Raw genomic sequence first — 4,917 nt, 5'->3', positions numbered from 1 at the left:
TTTTTAAAAACAAGCAGTTTAGACACGGTTCTTTTGGGGGAAAAAACCCTTTTTTCGAAAGAACCTTCCTCAAAAATTGAGGTTTACAGGTTCTTTTGAAAAAAAGGGGTTTTGTTCAACAGAACCGTGTCTAAAGTGCCTGCTTTTTCGAAAAAAAATTTCAAAAAAGTGATCAGAACATATGCAAATCACCAAATTTGCATATCTTTTCAAAAGTGAAAGTAAATCTAGACATACCCTGGGAATGTAACATGTTGTAAATCACTTGTTAAAGTATCATTCCTTAATCTGATCAGATACTACTGAACACTAACCCAAGAAGTTTACAGAAGTATAAACGACTGTTTGTCTGCGTCTAGACTGGCAAGTTTTTCTGCAAAAGCAGCTGCTTTTGCGCAAAAACTTGCCAGCTGTCTTCACTGGCCGCTTGATTTTGCGCAAAAGCACTGATGTTCTACTGTCTGAAATCAGTGCTTCTTGCACAAATGCTTTGACGTTCCCGTTCAGGCAAAAGCCCTTTTCTGGAAATGTTTTTGCGCAAGAGGGCCACTGTAGACAGCTAAAAACTGTTGTGCACAAAAAATCCCCGATGGTGAAAATGGCAATCAGGGCTTTCTTGCGCAAAACCACGTCTAGATTGGCACAGAAGCTTTTCCGAAAAAAGTGATATTGCAGAAAAGTGTCCGTGCCAATCTAGACGCTCTTTTCCGCAAATGCTTTTAACGGAAAAACTTTTCTGTTAAAAGCATTTGCGGAAAATCATGCCAGTCTAGATGTAGCCTTTCTGTTTTGGGGGAGAGTGATTGTATCAGCACACAATCTCTAAGTTCAGATAGCAGCTAGAAACAACCAATCCTGAGACAGAAGCTGGTGTGTGTGTTCCTCCAGCTCAGCAGAAACCAGGTCACTGGCAGGAGAACACTCTGACATCAGTTCTGGCTTTCCCCACCCAGCAGCGGCCTGCTGTCCTATTGCCAGCGAGAGTAGCATTCTGTGATTCCCTCGGAGTTCTCCCACCGCATCCTTCCTTGGCAGACCAATGAGACCCACCTCCTCCTGTAATCCAAGAAATGCATTTGCTGGCCAGAGCATGCCTGCCCAGCCGCAGGGAGCGGGTACATGCCTGTGTAGCTGGACACAAAACATTGGAGTTCAAAATAGCAAGGAGAGCAGTCACAGTGGGCATTGTGAGAGGCATCACTGTAACTGGCCTCAAGGAGGTAACAAACACAGAATCTTTATTGACTCTGTCAATATATAAGCCAAGCAGGAGTTTTGTCAGTAAGAAGCATTGTAGTGTGTACACTTCTACTCCTTTGTCCACAAAAGCTACCTTTTCACAATAAAACTGTTCAGGGTAGACAAGGCAGGTGCCTCCAGCTTCTTTCAATACTGACATCAAATTGCTTCTTTATACTTCTGCAGCTTAGAGGCTTTAGAATCTTGTGGGAGAGGTTTCTGGGGCTTCCCAGTCATTTAAGAGCAGATTTTCTTATTTAGGCAGCTGAAGATGCAGGGAAGCCCTAGGTGGAATGAAAAAAATGATCAATTGCATTAGGCACCTTCGAGTCTGGTGGGATTTTCAGAAGTGCTTTTGTGTAGCTTTAAGTACCAAAATACATTTAAATATTTGGCAGTGGAATTGCAGTTTGAAGCAACTATTTTGAAGTGTTGCATCATCTCATTTATCCTGCCTGCTTTCCCATTTCTACTAAGTGAAACCAGACTCAGCGAACCTGCTGAAAATACTGTGACAGGGGTTCTACAAAGAATTTATTGAAAGAAAAAAAGGGGGAGGTAGATAACTAGGTTAAATCAGACTATATCCTTTCAGAAAAAGATTAAATGAAAAATTACTCCATTCGCACAGTATACTGTTAAGAGATGCTGCTGACATCCAGTATGCTCTCTACTATGTTAAAGAAAAATTTGAAGAGGGAATCAGATCCTGCAGTCTTTACACCGACAAAGGAAAGAGATTTGCCCCAATATTAAGGATATGAAAACTTTTTATTTTTTCCACTTTAGATATTACTAAACCCAGTACAAATGCTGTTTTAGCCACCACTTATGAGAATGATCTTGTATCTAATAACAGGGACAGGCTGTACATGGTTATGTACAACATCATTAAATGTAGCATTTCTTACTAAGCGTCTATGCTAAGAGAAAAAATAGCCATGAGTTTTTTAGCACAGTTTTACCTTTTTATTGTCCACCTTTTTACAGTATATAGGGCTTGGAAGAACACTGTACAACTAATTCCCAATTTAAGCAGTAAGTGCTCTTTTTTAATATTCTAAGGTTTTTTTTTTAAATTACATTATCAATTAATTGAAGGCATAAGGCTCAAATCTCCCACTCACATTCTGCACAGAAACTATACAAGAGGAAGTAACAGTAATGTAAGCTCACTCTTCCTGATCTTCCAATGTGCCTCATAATCAATCACCCACCATTTCATTCCTGGCCACTCTAAAATAGCCTAACGGGCCAGTAGTAATATGGATACAACCACCATCACATTTCACAGAGGCAACTGACACACATCAGATAGTGATTGTCACTAACAATTGAATCAGATTCAAGTCAGTGACCATTGGAGAGCTATTAAGTTATCCTGTCTTCCTCCTTTGAGTTTTTTAGATTTAAGAAAGGTTTGTGATACTAGAGTGACAGCACTGAGGGTATATCTACACTACAGCGTTATTTCGAAATAACACATCTAGACTGATAGGATTCTGAATCACATTTAAGGCCATCCAGAACCAGTTCTGGCAGGACAGCAGGTCAGGAGTTAGCCTCAGGCAGCAGCTACACAAGGTATCTGAGACCTGTGCTTAAAGGGACCTCCCCTCCTCCCTCAGACAGCCAGTTCTAAGGCTTCCCTGCTTGCTTGCCTACATTGCTGAGGGACAGGAAAACATTTTTTCCTGCGTGCTCTAGTTACCCTCACTCAGGACACCACTGCACTCTGCAGTATGGAGCCTAGGCCCCCCCCCGGGCACTCTGGTGCTTCTCCTGGATGTGTTGCTGCGAGCCTGGCAGCACATTCTGCAGGCAGTAACAGTCTCCCTGGTGTGCTCCACTGGGGGCTTGTGCCTCATTCCTCCCTCATGTCCTTCCACTTACCCCTCCCTAACTCCCCTTCCTGCTGTACAATAAAAGACACACGTTCATTACAACAAAGCCTCTTTATTGAACAGGGATGGTGGGGGGGAACAAAACAGATGAGACTGGGGAAAGGTCAGAGAGGGGAGGAGGGAGAGTGGGAGGGGAAAACCTGGGAGGAGAGGGCTGGTGGGAGGAGGGGGAAAAGCACACAGCTCAGGTTTGGGGGGGGGTCTTGCTGGCCCAACTCTCTCTCAGCACCACAGGTACAGGGGCTGTGGTGTCCTTGGGGGTGTGGGGAGGAAGAAACGGGAAGGGGAGGATTGAAAGGAGGAGCGGTAGCTGGGGAGGTAGCAGGGGCTGGAGCAGCAGGAGGCAGCAACCTCTGCCCCAGTGTTAATGACCATCTGGGGGGTATGGACTGTCCTGCCCCCCAGGATGTGGTCCACAGCTCCTTTATTTTCATGCATACCTGCTTCTGGGTTTCATGTCGCCTTTGGTGGCTAGACTGGCAGCCCTCCGCCTGTAGATGGTTACGTTCCTCCGTTTAGTGCAGAGATCATGGACATTGGAGAACTCCAAACCTGAATTAGGTCCGTGATCTCCCCATTGGACCAGGCAGGCTCCTGGGAGCTGGCAGACTGTCCTGGAGAGCAGTGGAGGGCTGGCTGGCATTGGCTGCCTGGCTTATGCTTCAGCCACTGGCTCAGGTGCAGTGACTGCTGGTTCTGGACCAGCAGGCTTGGAGCTGGCATAAGCACTGTGGCTAGAGTTTATCCCTTTAAGGGCTCCGGTGCGTGGGGGTGAGGAGAGGAGTTTTCTTGGTTGGGGCCTGAGTGGCTAGCAGGGCACCCTGGGAAGGACTGGAGGTCCCCTATTTTGAAATAAACGTCTACACAGCACTTATTTTGAAATAGCACTTTCGAAATTGGCATTATTCCTTGTAGAATGAGGTTTACAAATTTCAAAATAAGCCCTCTGCTATTTCGATTTAATTTCGAAATAGTGGTTTGGCTGTGCAGATGCTGGTAAAGTTATTTCGAAATAACAGCTGTACTAGGTTAGAAAACTTAAGTGAGGCTCCTTGTTTGTCACTAAAGTCACAGATTTCATGACTTTCAATGACTTCTGAAATGCCTGGGGGCTGCCCAGGTGCACTGGCTGGTGCTGGGGCAGTCTTGGGCTCCCTCAACCCCCACTCCCCAGCAGCAGAAGTTTGGGAGGTGGAGTCTGGGGTGCAGGGTTTTTCTGGGGGCTCAACATCTAACTCCATGTACTGCCTCCACCTGCAGGCACCACTCCCACAGCTTCCACTGGCTGCAGGTCCCAGCCAATGGGAACTGCAGAACCAGACAGCTCATGGAACTAGGAGCTGGGGTTGCTGCTTCCTGGGAACCAGGTAGGGAGCTTGGCCTGGCCCCACAAAATCCTTCCCTCCAAGCATGTGCTGCTCCCATGAGCTACTCCTCTTTATCACTCAGTTTTAATCAGGAGTATTTAGTAATTTTGTGGAGATTATGACTTGTGAATTTTTGTTTACTGCCCATGACCTAACCATGACTTTTACTAAAAATACCTGTGACTAAATAGTAGCCTCAATTGTAAGTAAAACCTCACAGCCAGAAACATTCTTCCACTTGTTATGAGACCGGCCTTAGTTTCCACGAAGTCATTCGGATTAACAGAGACAAATGTCTAGCAGTTAGAGGTTGATCTAGTCTTATCCAACCATTATGTATCTTCTTTAGGGAAATGGTCTGGAAATAAAGTTTTTCATATATTACCACAAAATAAAAACAAATAGGA

The sequence above is a fragment of the Pelodiscus sinensis genome, chromosome 3, assembly GCF_052426305.1.
Source record: "Pelodiscus sinensis isolate ZL-2025 chromosome 3, ASM5242630v1, whole genome shotgun sequence".
Classification (NCBI taxonomy): domain Eukaryota; kingdom Metazoa; phylum Chordata; order Testudines; family Trionychidae; genus Pelodiscus; species Pelodiscus sinensis.
The sequence above is the reverse complement of the archived record's forward strand: the minus strand, read 5'-3'. Positions refer to the sequence as shown.